The sequence below is a fragment of the Lepus europaeus genome, chromosome 1 (assembly GCF_033115175.1).
Source record: "Lepus europaeus isolate LE1 chromosome 1, mLepTim1.pri, whole genome shotgun sequence".
NCBI lineage: Eukaryota > Metazoa > Chordata > Mammalia > Lagomorpha > Leporidae > Lepus > Lepus europaeus.
Genome location: NC_084827.1, coordinates 107,294,561 through 107,310,515, shown reverse-complemented (window position 1 = coordinate 107,310,515; position 15,955 = coordinate 107,294,561). Strand labels below are relative to the sequence as shown.

At 39.5% G+C, this 15,955-nt stretch overlaps 1 pseudogene; it reads right to left on the bottom strand.

Moving 5' to 3' along the window:
- Positions 1-13,276: 13,276 nt before the first annotated feature.
- LOC133763042 (replication factor C subunit 5-like) lies at positions 13,277-15,444 on the bottom strand (annotated as a pseudogene).
- Positions 15,445-15,955: the final 511 nt, after the last annotated feature.

Here is a 15,955-nt window from a genome sequence, read left to right as displayed (position 1 = left end):
GTTTCAGTAATATTAGAAGTTCAACAGTAATATTATAAGTTCAATTTGCTTTTATAAATATGATCTATTTATTGTCAATCACTAAATAAAATTTTGCTTCAGCCGGCGCCGCGGCTCACTAGGCTAATCTTCCGCCTTGCGGCGCCGGCACACCGGGTTCTAGTCCCGGTCGGGGCACCGATCCTGTCCCGGCTGCCCCTCTTCCAGGCCAGCTCTCTGCTGTGGCCAGGGAGTGCAGTGGAGGATGGCCCAAATGCTTGGGCCCTGCACCCCATGGGAGACCAGGAGAAGCACCTGGCTCCTGCCATCGGATCAGCGCGGTGCACCGGCCGCAGCGCGCTACCGCGGCGGCCATTGGAGGGTGAACCAACGGCAAAAGGAAGACCTTTCTCTCTGTCTCTCTCTCACTGTCCACTCTGCCTGTCAAAATAAAATAAAATAAAATAAAATTTTGCTTCACACTTCAGAGCAGGGGCCATAGATTTGGCAGACATGAACCTGAGCTGAAACACCTAATCAAAGAATAGGTTCTGCATAAAAAAGGAAGCGCATGGGCCCAGCTTTGTGGCATAGTGGGAAAAGCTGCTGCCTGTGACACAGGCATCCACATGGTTTCTGGCTGGAGTCTCAGCTGCTCCACCTCCCTGCTAGTGTACCTGAGAAAGCAGCAGAAGATAGCCCAAGTGCTTGTGCCCTGCCACCCACAGGGGAGACCTTTCTCCCGGCTCCTGGCTCCTGGCCACAGCCCTGGCTGTTGTGGCCATTTGGGTGGTGAACCAGAGGATGGAAGATTCTCTTTCTCTCTCTCTCTGTATCTCTGACTTTTAAATAAATAAAATAAACCCTTTTTTTTTTTTAAAAAAAAAAAAAGGAAGTTCACAACGGATTACAAATAGACACATACTTCCTTATTAACTAATATTTCGTTTCAGTATTCCAATTTGTGGCTGTTTTCTTACAAATAATGCTTGTAATAATAGATTACTACCTGCCTTTTGCTTCTGGAATTTGGGAATGATGAATGTATTGGTATTGTATAGAGTAAAAGAATAGGAGATTTGGAAAGCCTGGAACCAATCTCTTGTCTACAACTTACCAGTCATATGGTGTCCAATACACTGCTTGATACTGAACTTCATTACTCTCACCTGTAAGGTGGGACTCACAATACCTATTTCACACTGGCTTTGGAGTATGAAATGGTGTACTGATGGTGAAAACATGTGGAGTCTAGAGGCATGAAAATAAATGTTAGTTGGCCATGAATCTTATGTCATATACTGTATTTCCTCTTTTCCATTTCTTCTAAGTTCTGAGAAATGATGGAAGGAGGAACAAACCTGCCCTTCTGAGAGTGCCGCTAGGCTATGTCTCCTTCCACTTGACCTTTCTTCTCCTGTGCTTATTACCATGCCAACCTATGATGGGGACATAAAAGACAAGAGCAAGGAGCCCTTCTGATGCCAACTTAAACCTAATTTTTGTGTTTAACTTGAATTTTTTGAAACCAATGCATGTTCTATTTTTGCTAATGAAATGGATGGGATTCAACTTAAACACTACATTCATATTTACAAAGCTATTGCAGAACTTCTTTGTTCAAAGGAAAAAGAGATTGATTCAAAGACTGACTACATTTTACTTCATAGGAGTGAGCAAAAAGAATAACTGTTATTCCCTGTGAATATCTTTAGGATCTGGAATAAATTTAAATAGAAATATATTCATATACAAGTAGAGGTATTAGGAAATATCACTCATTATATGATCCAGAGACAACCACTGATAATATTCAGGTACACTTTCTCTTTTTCTGCACATCTTCTGGCAGGCAGGACTGCTTTCAGGTTCAAGTTCTGCCACTTTATAGTTGTTTTTTTTGCCAAGTTATTTAGTTTCTCTACACATCTATCCCTGCATCTAAAAACTAGCACCAACTTCTTGGAGTTAGAGAGAGAATGCATATAAGACACTTAATACTCTGTAGGGTATATTCCAAGCTTTTGATAAAGCCAACTACTGCTACCTTTATTACCTGTATTATATTTTAAATGGCAAATGAGAGCTCAAGGAGAGGAGATGAAAGTCACTAGCAAAATGTTGTGACTTGGGCTTCTGGAGTCCATGTAGTACAGAAATTCATTATTTTTGCATAACAACAAAATTGATTATTTAATGTTTTACAGTGTAGACCCAGAAACTATGATGTCATAACTTATTTAATCCTTTCAACAGAACTATGATACATATACTACTATTATAATTATTATTTCCATTTTATAGATGGGAAATACAGTAAAAGTCAGGTTAAGTCACATGCAAGGTCTGACAGCTAAGTAGCAAAACTGGGATGTCATTGCAGTCAATCTAGTTAATTTATGATTAATTAGAAAAGGACTAAATAGGTAACATGAAAATATCAAATAGATGACATACTCTTTAAGATAATATGTTTATAATATTTCCAGTTGGTGTTTTATGCTCATTCAGCAAAGTTATAGGACCTCACATTGAGTCCATTTCTTCTGAATTTTTTCTATGTAACTAGAAGTGGTTGGGCAGCAGTGTTCTAGGAAAAATAGTTTTTTTATGACTCTTGGAAACAGAATGTGTTCCAAGAAAAATCTTCGGCATAAAACAAAGCTGAGTATACACAGTTGTCTCATATGGTGTGGGTTTGAAAACATAAGTGGACAAACCAAACCCTTTAAGTCATCCTTTTCCTTTGAACTGAATTATGTCATAATATTGCACTCATTTCTATCCTTATTTACTCCTGCATAATATTTCATTGAGTGGACGTAATATTATCTATTGGAAGAAAACCACAGGATTTCTCTGTGGTTCCATGCTCTTTGAGTTTATCTACTCATTCCTTGTTAGATAGTGAGGAGGTGGCGGGGAGAGGTTTGGGGAAGGATCTAAAAACCACTGGGGTGGACAAATCAGAAGGCAAAATTGTTGTAAAGTTTTAAGGAAAATGGCTATGTTCAGATATATTGCCAAGGAAAGTGTGAATTGGTACATTTCTTTTAGAAAACAATTTGGCAATATGAACAAAATGTACTATAAATGTTCATACCATTTGGCACAGCTTGCTCCCATTCCTAGGATTTTATCCTAAGGCAATAATTTAAAAGAAAAAAATATATAAATGGGGCAAGAATTCAAATATAGTGTTAATTATAAATGAAACTTCAGAAGCAAACTGATTGTTCAACAATAGTATTTAAATAAATAAATATCTGCCCAATATTTTTGCTCCTTCAAGGAACTATAAAAATGACCTATACATATCATATTCAAATAAAAAGCTAAAAAGCAGAGCACTCAATGAGTTGAGTAGTTTGATTATACCATACAGTGAAAATGAACTAGAAGGTAATATTGAATAATGGAAGCTATGTTGTTAAAATCAAAATTTTTCTTCTTAAATGCCCTTGAATTTTGTTCAATACATTTAGGAGAATTACAAGCAAGATAAGTACAGGAGGCAAGTGGTTTCTTTGTCGTGGGAGAAGCAGATAAGTCTTCTGTTCCCCTTCTCCAAAGACCAACACTAATTAACCAAACACGTCAAAAACTAAAGGATTGCCAGTTTGCCAAGGAGAGCTGGTATGTTTAGGACTCACATACAAGTTAGTCACCTACTGAGAAAAGAGCCTGAAGACAAATCTCTGAGGTAAGGTCTTCAATTTATAGAAAGATTTCACTTCAAAAATTAGGTTATACCATCTTTTCAAAAAAAAAAAAAAGAAAAGAAAAAAAGCTGCAGTAGATACCATCTCCACTTTCCTTTGCCTGCTAACTTCCCTGATCATCATTTTGTCTCCATTTTCAGTACCTACTCAGCTATTCACTTTTTTCTTTACCTGACATATTGCTATGAATATTTTACCTTTCATTTCTATTTGTTGTTAACAGTTGATTCTCCAATGTACTTTTCCTCTCATCCTATTTCGTGTCAGTTTTAAAGATACCATGGCTAGCTAGCTAAATTTTAATGTTCAGAACATAATTCAAGATTAACTCAATGCTACTCTATATAGCATTTGATTTACTTAACTTCTCAGTAGCACTAAATGATCATAGGTTTGTGTCGCTAAGAATATCTTCTAATTATTCTCATCTTGTATTCAAGTTCCCTGTTGCAAACAGAAGAAATGCTTTAAATGTCTTTATAATTAGTATAAATAGATGGCTCATGGGGGAAATAATTGTTCTTTTCCACCTGTTCCTAAGAGTGCTTGTCATTCACTTTGTATACTATGATCTTATAGTTAAATAATATTTGTATTTTTCAGTTGTGTTGGAGTAAAATAGCAAGGCACCCACTGCCTTTGTCGGCATTTTGTAATGCTAGTCACTTGTTTTTTGTTGCTCATTTGCAAATATTTTCTTTTGCAAGTGGATCATTGCCCTAAAGTGCTTTTCAATTTAATGAATATAATTATAAATTGAATTTTTCATTTTGTTCTAAAGTCTTGATTATAGACAAGGACTCTAACTCTATTCTTTCAAACGTGGTTTTTCTTCGCATCTAAAAATATCAGCTATTAGCACAGAAATATATGCTTACTCAAATGGGAATTTAATACCACAGGATGTTTCTTCTGCTTTCATGGGTGACGTGTTAGTGCTCTCTTAAGGCCTGCTTCAACTGTCATAGGTGACTGCTTCTGCAGGGTCGTCATGGAAAAATATGGAAATATTTAGGCCTTCATTTAACGAAACTCACTGGGATACAACAGAAAACAAAACCTTACCTTCCTCACAAGCTGCATCCTTCCCCTGCAAAATGGGGATCTTTCTTCATTTCTAAGGCCTCTTCTAGATGTAAATAATAAGTTTGTTATAAATATTATCAAAAATCATAAATGATTACACATTTTGGTAAAAGCAGAAAGGCATTTTTAAAAGACAAAGACATTTTTAAGTGATTCATGATCAACATTTAAAGTTTACTGTGGTAGACTGTAGCTGGTGAACGATGAAGCAAAGCAAAATAGAAGTAGGAGGTTTTTACATAAGAACTGAAATCATGTCCTGAAAAATCCAATGCAAATATTGAATATTTCTATGACCCACAATCGTGAAATGAAAGAATCATCCCATAATATTATACTTGTACACTGACTCTTCAGAAAACTCAATATTAAAAGTTCTAAATTCATAAGAAATAAGTTTATTAGGTCCAGGTTACACAAGGAGTCATTTGCAGCTTATCTTTAGAAGATACCATTTTTGATTCCTCTACTAGTGCATGATTCCATGGCAAAATTTCCATTTCCACAGTTTCTCAGTAACAAATCTGCTGTGTAAAGCACGATGTACTTGTAGTCTTCTTATTCTTTACTGTGCAAGGCTGAATAGCCTCAAGGTCATTCAGACTAATTTTTGGCTTCTGTGTGAAGATAGCCCCAAGCTATTTAAGGAATATCTGGCTGCTGGAGTGCTTGGAGCCAAATTTGCAGCTCATCACTAGCGAGTGTGTGTTTTTTGTATGTTAACCTCAATCCTGGCTCCATCTAATCTTTCCACTTTTATTTTTCTTTACCTTATTTAAAAATAATAATTAATATAAAATGTTTAAAATCATCCTATACTTAGAAAATGTTAGCAATATGCCTTAAATTGCATGTAGTGCATATTTGGATATAAATAAGCAAAGGCTAAATAAATTGCGTGGTTATTAGGAAGCACAAACCCCAAATTATGAAACAGCCTATTGCCTTAGTTATTATGCTAGAATAGAAAATGGGAAACCATTAAAATAGCATGATTTCTTAATACACAATATTCTTCTTGTTGATAAAAACAAAGAGCTAGCATGGGGAATGACTTAATTTTAATATGTGGATTTATTTTGAAGTTATCCTAGTGGTATTTGTTTATGAATTAAATTTCAGTGTACACATTTGCATAAATAGGATATGACATTTTGATAACCCTTTCAATCTTTTAAAAATTGCATTTGAGAGTGGAGAATCATAAAGACTGAGAGTTCTTTCATCTGCTAGTTCATTCCTCAAATGACCACAATGACTGAGACTGGGCCAGGGCTGAAGCCAGAGGCCAGGAGCACAATCTAGGTCTCCTTGCTGGTGTCAAGAACCCATTTACTTGAGCAATTCTGGTTTCTTCCAGGATTTGGATTTGCAAGAAGCTGGAGTCAGGACCCAGATCTAGGAGTTGCCCAGCTGCTTCAATGTAGGATATGGGCATCTTAACCATAAGGCAAACTGCATGCCCCTATGTCAATACTTAAAATGGCATATTGAAGTTAACTTACAGTTTTTATATGCATGCAAATATTTATGACTTCTATATTAATACACAGTAAAACTTCTGTGATTTCTGCATGAATCAATAATGGTACATTACTAAAATGAACACTCAATTACATTATTTTTAATTTATTTGGAAATATTTGAATATGCTTAAAATGTCTGTGATAAATCATTTCAGTGTCTTAATTAAACATTTTCTGTGATAAATTACTCTAGAAACATTGAAATGATGTCCTTACATTTCTAACAATTTTGAATCTCCAACCCCAAATCATTATACTAGTTTCTTTGTACGATCCAAAGTTTATATCCATTAAAAATTCATTTTCCTGCCTGTGATAAATAGTTTTAACATTCATAGAATGCTTAGTTCTAGTCAATTGCTGGTTATCATTTTTTAAACTAAAAATATTTTTATATTATATATATTTAACATATTAAATATTTAACGCATTAAATATAAATATATTTATATATTTTGTAGTGAGATATAGTCTCTCCAATGATGATAAATGCTTGAACTTTGAAACTCTTTTTCCCAATAATAAGCTATTTAATTTAATATACTGAAGTAGTAATGTTCTATTTCCAGATTTGATTAATATAAAGAATGTTTAAGAAGGGAGTAAAATTTCAGGGTAGAAACTAGTTGAAATGTCATTCTTATTGTTGGCATAAGAAAGATTTTATATGAAGATGAGAAGTAAAAAATTTGTAATCAGAAAAATGCTATCGAAACCACAATTTCTCAGGTATAGCCTTTATAAATCTAAAACCTTAGAAAGGAGAATCCTAGAAATTAAATCACTACTTGGTGAAATGTTTAAATCAAATAAACTATTTAGAAATTTGATGTATCTCTACGTATTTTTAAATAATTGCTTCTTGATTTAAGTAATATACTTTAGTTAGAGTACATGCAAATTGATATTATTCCAGTAAGATATAAACCTAAATTTAGACCTTTGCATTTAGTATCATTTTACAGAAAAATCAGTCAAACTGTACCTGTCAATCCTTGGTTGCAAACAACAACAGAAAACAAAACAGTAAAGCCGAAAGGGAATATGGGTACTCTGAGCTTTTCATCAGCTGAAACCTAATGGAATTTGTGATGCCTTCTTCTACTATACTTTCTGTCAAGTTCAGCTTGAAATTTCATGAGTCAGGTTTTCTTATCCAGTTTGGTGGGAGAACATCAGATGCAGCCTTAGTTTTGGCCAAAAGAAAACAAAACAAACAGTTGGCAATGAGTCAGAAGTGTAATCTCAAACCCCAATTTCAATGTCCAATCAAAGTTCCAGAACTGTATATTCTGGCCAGAAAAAAAAAAAAAGACATTCATGCGGTGGTCATTTGTTCAGACATAAACTCTGTTCTTCAGGACAGCATCTAAAACTCCCAAGTTGTTAACCCTTGGATGAAAGTTACTTGAATCTTCAGTGCCTAATTTCTTCTGAGTAATAGAGTATGCAAGAGTACCTATGAAGCCGCTGAACACTGGCCCACTTCCTTACTTATTTCTCTAGGAAATTAGTTCCTTCCAAGGGTGGGGAAAGTCCGGCTTGCTGACCTTATAAGAGCAGCAAAATCATTTGGTCTGGTTTTGCTAAGGCAACTAGAGGCAGGACTTGAAATTCAGTAATTCCAAAGCAGGCTAATTTTTAATTGACAATTTTGTATGGCCCATGAAAGATATTGCAAATATCCTAATGGCCCTTGGAAGACAAGTTTTGCCATCGCTGCCAGCAAGGTTGCATGGGATAAGATGGCCTTGAATAAGAAAGGTAATTAAACTTCAGATAGTCTAAAAACTGAAAAAATGACCAGAAAAAGAAAAATACATAAATAAATAGGATCAATGCCTTTTGCAATAAAGGAAAAAAATCGCTTCTCCCCATTTCCCATGCCCAAAAGATGATGACTACCCAATATAGACAATTGGACATCTATCAGTTCTTGGGTCCTTCTAGCTGTAATGCTTCTTGAGAGTTCTTTATGGGTTACTGCTACTAGAAAATGGAGCATTCATCAAAGCTGCAGCCAAACCACCACTGACGAAAACTTCATATTCTTGAACCATGAAGAATATTTGGCTCATGAGTTCCCTGGCATTGATAAGACAAGATTAACTTATACCTACTTAGTGGGTCATCTTATTCACACTAGCGGCCTTGTAATATACATACAAGAAATTTTGAAAAAGTTCATGGGAAATGCACATTAAGAACCTATGCCTGTATTTCAAAAGTTTTTTTTTTGCACCAAAATAAACTTACATTTCAATTCCACTTTTTGTTAATTTTTTAAGTACCCACATTTAACTTCCAAAAAATATGTTCATATTTTTAGTTCATTTTGAGAGTTCATATACCTTCAACATTTACTTTCCTTAAACTTTCTCCACGGTTCTCCAATTCTATGACTTCCAAACGACTAGCCATCTAACCAGTACATTAGCCACTGAATTGATGTAGCTTCCCATTCTGCTTATCTTTGCTGCATAAAAAATTAACACATAAATTAACTCTTAGAACAACTATTTTGTTATAATCATGAATTTTGTCGGTAAGGAATTTAGGGGAGATACAGTAAGAAGGGCTTATCTGCTCTATGACATCTGCACTTGGCCAGGAAGTCATGAAGCCTGAGGATGATTGATTGGCTGTGAGATGAAAGCATGTGAAAGCTCTGGTAACTAAACTGAGTTGACTCACAGATTATAACTTTGAGTGGGGCACCTACACATGGCTTCTCTTGGCAACCACATAGTACGACAACCACAAAGCGGTAGGATACCATTCTAAGTGAAAATGGGAAGTAATTTGTTATTTCAATTTTGCAGAGGAGGACCAGGCAGATCTAAATTCCACCCCTAAAATGATTAAGATTTGAAATTCCTTCAGCTTCATCCAGTCCAGAAAAAAACTCGAATTCTGCCAACTTCACTGAGGTTCTGTGCTGCAACTCATCACTTGTAACAATTTATATTTAAATCAGTCTCCTGGTTGCACAACAAAAATCAACTCTGGTCCTACCAACCAGAAAAGGAGAACACTGGAAGAATATAGATTGGCTCAGATAGTCCCTGGGAGGGCTAAAGAAACAAGCTCAGGAAAAGGGCTTGAAGTAGAGACTAGGTGGCAGAAATTCACATAAGGTCATGATCTCAGGAACAAGCTGATAGGACATTGCCAGTGGCAATGCAACCACTGGATCCACACTGCTATTGCTGCTGCTGGTGTCATGAATACTCACCACTTCCATGGTTACTTAACTGTGTTGCCTCCAAACAGCTCCTAACTTTCCCTGATTCTGTCAATTATGACAGGTTCAACATTCCTGCACGTAGCATCCCATTGGCCTCCAACTTAGCTCTTAGGGTGATAAGAGAGATGAATTTTCTTTCACGTTCCTCAGAAAGAAGAGAGGCTTTGACTCACTCCATTCACACAACAGAATTCCTCACAAAAAGGAAAGGGGCTTAGAATATTCATGGACAAAAGTAAAGCAAATACCCATGAGACATGCTTGATTTGATTATTTAGTAATTAAAATGAATTAATAGTAAGATTTAGTTAGTTCAAGCAACTGTGTTGGTAAAAAGAGCCCTAAGGTTTGATCCTTGGCATTGTTTAACTCTGAGTAAATCATTTAACCTCTCTAGATCCAATGTCACTTATAAAATGAGAGTTTGACCTTAGATCTCTGATTTTCATTATAATTTAACTTGCACCTCCGTTTTCTTTTTACAAAATTGTTGTTACTGTTATTTGCAAAGGCTCAGCCACATGGTGGGGCCATATGCCTAGAACTTGGCAGTTCCCACTGCACTAGTAAAGAAACTCTTAATGAACACATTTGGCTAACTTTTTTGAAGTACCAGTGGGTTGTTTTATGTGTGTATATAAATAGTCATAGTTATTAAACATTAAATAAAGTTGGTTAACTTGAATGATTACATGTCTAATCTTTCATTGTGTGAACAGAAGTTTGAGAATATTTTTGGACACAGTCTCATTTTGTTTCCTTAACTTCAACATAGCTTGATTGTCTGAGATAGCCCATAGACTAGAGAATAGCAAATCCAGGTGGATTCTTGGTACAGAAAGGTTCTTTATAAGGAACTTTGGGGACGGCTCCTTAAATTAACTTCATATGAGTCATCTTTTCAGTGGCCTAGATGTCACCTCTGAAGATAATCCAAATTTTTCAAGTGAACACCAACTCTTTCCCTCTCTCCATTGGGAAAGACCACAGATAACCTTGGAGAAAAAGCCGATGGCACTCCAGTATTGCCTGGCTTTCTCGTTCACAGTGTGTTGTGGAAACTCCCAAGTGAAATGCTTACAGGGAATTCCCCCTGAATCCACATTTTGGCAGCAAATACTGAACCAAGGCCAAAACTTCAGAGAAGACTTTGCTCACAGAGGCTCCCACAGTCCTCCTATGTGAATGGACAGAACTTTCAAAACAAGCACTATCTTAGGAACTCAGAGAAGCATGAGGTTTTGCCAAAATGTGTTCAGTGGAAACCAAATTTCCAAACAGGATTATGAGTAATAAATAGTACAACTGAAGCAGGCATTCAGAAATGGCTGTTCATCTACCAACATGAAATGTCCCATACTTGGGGATTTGGGGTTTTATAGACTTTGCCTGAGTCATATCTGTGTTACTGGGAAAGTCTCAGGGAGGTCCTGGGTGTGACCACTGAGTCCGTTCCAATCTCCTCAAACCAACACCAAGTCAATACAGGACTTCATTCAGTGAAGCTTACAGTGGGACTGGCTTCTTAGTCAGAGGGAAGTTCACACAGCAGGAATATACATTCAGAAGCTGCTCTTTCTTCAATCAGACAGGAAGGCCCCATGTTATTTCTTGCATTTTTATTTTATTTTATTTTTTTTTGACAGGCAGAGTTAGACAGTGAGAGAGAGAAACAGAGAGAAAGGTCTTCCTTCCATTGGTTCACCCCCCAAATGGCCGCTACGGCCAACGTTGCGCCGATCTGAAGCCAGGAGCCAGGTGCTTCCTCCTGGTCTCCCATGCGGGTGCAGGGCCCAAGCACTTGGGCCATCCTCCACGGCACTCCTGGGCCACAGCAGAGAGCTGGAATGGAAGAGGAACAACCAGGACAGAACCAGTGCCCCAACTGTGACTAGAACCCAGAGTACCAGCGCCGCAGGCGGAGGATCAGCCTAGTGAGCTGTGGTGTTGGCTATATCATTTCAACCAGTGGTGGTTGTATTTTACTACAGAGAGACTGTTGAAGATTAATGATTACTACATTTAGTGGGTAAATTTCATAAGTGATTCTTAAGTTGTTTGAAAATTTTGCACCAGTGGGACCGGCACTGTGGCATAGCAGGTGAAGCTGCCACCTGCAGTGCCAACATCCTATGTGGGTGCTGGCTCGTGACCCAACTGCTCCACTTCCCATCCAGCTCTCTGCTATGGCCTGGGAGACCAGTGGAAGATGGCACAAAGCCTTGGGCCCCTGCACCTGAGTGGGAGACCTGGAAGAAGCTCCTGGCTCCTGGCTTCAGACCAGCAGAGCTCTGGCCATTGTGGCCAATTGGGGAGTGAACCAGCACATGGAAGACCTTTCTCTCTCTCTCTCTTTGCCTCTCCTTCTCTCTGTGTAATTTTGACTTTCAAATAAAATAAATAAATCTTTATTAAAAAAAGAAAACTTTGCACCAAATTTGAAAAATAGATAGCTGATGAGATAATTAATAATGATCTACTTAATGAGATGATTCTATTAAAATTCTTCACATAGGGCCAAGTATAAAATGACCATCATAACAATGAAATAACCTATATATTAGTTAGCCTTATTGCATAAGAATTGTACTGCTTTTACTTACTACAGGAAGAAACTATGGTGAAAAAAGATGTCGTTACATTGCCCAACTACATCCAGCCAGGAATGGAACTGAGGTTTGCACTCAGGTCTTGTGCTTGAGTCATATATCTCATGTGCTTAGCTACTCTCTACCTCTGATGGATGCATGCTGAATAATTAACAAGAATTAAATTAATTTTTAAAATTAATTAGTTCTCCTATCAAGTTTAGCAAAAGATATTCCCCCTAAACTTTAGAATTTATTAGTTAATGTAGATTTGGCTTGCCTTGCGTTCAGCTTTTATACATAAGACTGTGTTTACCTTTGAAGTATTCACTATGTAGCTGCCTCAATTCCCATGTTTTATGAACACAAAAACAAAAACAAAAGCTCTTATTTTGTATTTTTAATTAATTTATTTATTTGAAAGGCAGAGTTACAAAGAGAAAGATATCTTCCATCCACTGGTTCACTCCCCAGATGGCTGTAATGGCCAGATCTGGATCACGTCAAAGCCAGGAGCCTGGACTCTATCTGGGTCACCCACATAGGTGGCAGGGATCCAGGTACTACATTCTTGGGTCATCTTCTGCTTCCCCAGGTGCATTATCAGGTAGCTGGATTGGAAGTGAAGCACCCAGGACTTGAACTGGGGCTCATATGGGATGCCCACATGCCAGATGTGGGCTTACCCTGCTGTACCACAACACTAGCCCAACAGTCTGTTTTCTTAAGAGTTTAATAGTTTTGGCCAAAACAGTACCAAAGATGACATGCATAGACTTAACTTTGGAGATCATGTTTACCTTGCATTGGAAGAGACTTGGACCATATTAGACTTGAAGCCCTGTTCCAGAACAAAATGGGGCAGGCCAATTTCCTATTATCCAATAAAAGCTTCGAGGCTGAAAAACAGGTTTTTCTCTCCCTTATAAGACAGATGGGGCAATGCAGAGAGAAGTGATACACACCCTTGCCAAACAGCCAGACTCTGCAGTATGTGCCCATGTACAGCAAGAGGAGTAGTTTCCCAGACTTGGGGTGACTGTGGCTCATTCCATATCCTGTAACGGAGTCGTCTGTTCCCCAGGCACAGCCAGGCCCCAAGGTTGTGGCCCACAGGCCTGGGAGCGTCTAGGCCTCTGCCATGATCAGGTCCCTGGTGACTTGAAAAAAAAAAGCAGCCGTAAGGAAATTTAGCTGAATCTTCTCGTTGGTGCCAACAGAAAGTCTGTACTCGATGTCTGCCGTTTTCTACAACAGATGCATTCGAATAGACGATGGAAAGTCAGCTCTGTCACAAACAAGTGCATCTCCATCAGGATGTCCTGCAACGCCAGCCCCTTCACATTTGTCAACTCCATAGGTTTCCTATAGGCTGAGGTGAAGTGTTGATTCGACATCCGGTCCAGAATGTTGGCAGTGTCGGACTTGAGCGGATGCCCTGTGCAGCTGTAGATAATCTCCTCCATCACCTTCCCAAAGGCCATGCTGGTACTCTGCACAGTGTCAGAGCTCTCCGCAGACCTCCGCTGGAAAGAGTTATGAGAGCTTCCATTCCATCTTCACTTACATAAACCTTCTTTTCCTACACCACATGTTCCAGGCAGGAGACCATGCCTTCCCGTGTCAGGGGCCCAAATCCGAACCTGGTACCCAGGGACTGCAAGGCAGGGATGATCTTTGACAGGTATTTACAGATCAGGCAAAATCTGGTGTTTCCAGTGATTTTCTCAGTCCCTCTTCTCAAGGCATTCTGGGCATCAAGAGTCACAGAATCATCCAAGATCACCAGTTGAAACCTTTATTTCTTTTTCTTTTTCTTTTTTTTTTTTTTTTTTTTGCAAAGTGGCAAGGTTTTGCTGGGGACAGGGCATCCATCAGAATGGAAGGGACAGAGAGTGCCCAGTCACTCAGATTGGGGGAAAGCAAGCAACGATACATGGTTGAATGGAGAGAATGCACCTGGCAGGCCAGGCAGTCAGCTCATGAGACCAGAGAAGAGAGAGCTGAGCGAGTAGTCTTTGTTTAGACTCTGGCTTACAAGGGTAAAGGGTCCAGGTTTCTCCTTCCCCTCCTCCACGTCCTCCTCCAGGACAAATGGTTTGCTGAGTTTAAATTAGGAAATTCTTCTCCAGGTTTGCTGGCACGTGGCTGGGCAGCGGGACTTCCCCCTGGGGTGCCTGCCTTGGAGGAAGGATGTTCATCAGGCCAGGTAACCCATTTGGTGCTGAGAAGAGAGAATTCTCCTGAGCACTTTGCTAGGGGGAAGGACTGGGAGCACCTGGAAGGTTATCAGGGTCTGGGCAGGCCTTTGAGGTGTACATGCTAGGCTTCTGCAGATACTGATTTCCTCAGGCCCCTCTCTCACACACACATAGGCTAATTAAAGCCTTTTGGGGCCGGTGCTGTGGTGCAGCAGGTTAATGCCCTGGCCTGAAGTGCCCGCATCCCATATGGATGCTGGTTCGAGACCTGGCTGCTCCTCTTTCGATCCAGCTCTCTGCTATGGCCTGGGAAAGCAGTAGAAGATGGCCCAAGTCCTTGAGCCCCTGCACCCACGTGGGAGACCCGGAGGAAGCTCCTAACTCCTGGCTTTGGATCAGCGCAGCTCTGGCCATTGCAGCCAATTGGGGAGTGAACCATAGGATGGAAGACCTCTCTCTCTCTCTCTTTCTCTCTGCCTCTCCTCTCTCTGTGTAATTCTGACTTTCAAGTACATAAATAAATCTTTTTAAAAAAATAAAGCCTTTCTTAAATAATGTCCTTGTGCTAGCAAAGCTCAGGATTTGTCCCCAAATGATATCAATTTCTTGGTATTCCAAAGCATTCAGATTCTGAAAGGCAAAGGCAATTTTCTCAACCCTTAGAGGACTGTCACTCCAAATAAACTGGAGAAATGATTCATTGGCCTGGCCACACTGTACAGTACCTTGGTCGGAGCAGAATGATGTTCATTTCACCTACTGTAACGCAAGATGCCTTCAAGTTTTTAATGCGTGGCAGTAAGAACCCTGGTAGCAGCAAGGCTCTAGGACTGTATCTCCAAACCATGGAGCCGAATTCTTTATCTTTCTACAGCTATTTAGCACAAGCGAGGATTGTGGAAGTCTTTCCGATCCCTGGAGGACCACAGAGAAGCAGGTGTGGCAGTTGGTCTTCACTGATGTAGTTCTGAATAGTACTCAGAATGTCTCAATGAGAAATTAGATCATTGTGTCTGGCTGGTATTTTTCAACTTTAGTTGTTGACACAGGATGGGTAACCAGGCAGCAAACCCAAGCCTGGTGTCCAGCTTGCATCTTAGGCAAATCAGGTCCCCTCTCACCATGCAGCAGCCACCACTGCCCAGGTCCTCTGTAGGGGCTACATGCCCAGTAGGGCCGGCTGCTCCAACACAAGGCATCGGATTAAAGCCAGCCCTGGGGCATCAGTGTTACTCCAGCCTAGAACTTGACCAAGAGCTATATGGCAGATTTGGGCTTGAGGGAAGAGGAGGCAGATGGAGGATGTCCAAAGATGCAGGATCAAGCCCTGGTGCTGTCACCCAGGTGAGACCCAGCTGTGAGCCCAGGAGGCATTGCTGCGAGGTCCAGTTTGGGGCTCTGCCAACTGTGCATCCCAGTCACCGCCCCTGCCTGAGATTGATCCCTTTCCCACCGGGTTAGCTGGGCCTCTTCCTACCAGGGCAGGTTCCAGAGCTTGGCTGCTGCGGGTTGCTTCTGCTGCTAGACGACTGGTCTTTTTATGGCTGGGGTACCAAGGTGACCAGGTCTGCGGTGGCTGTGGCATCCCCCAGGGAACTCCATACAG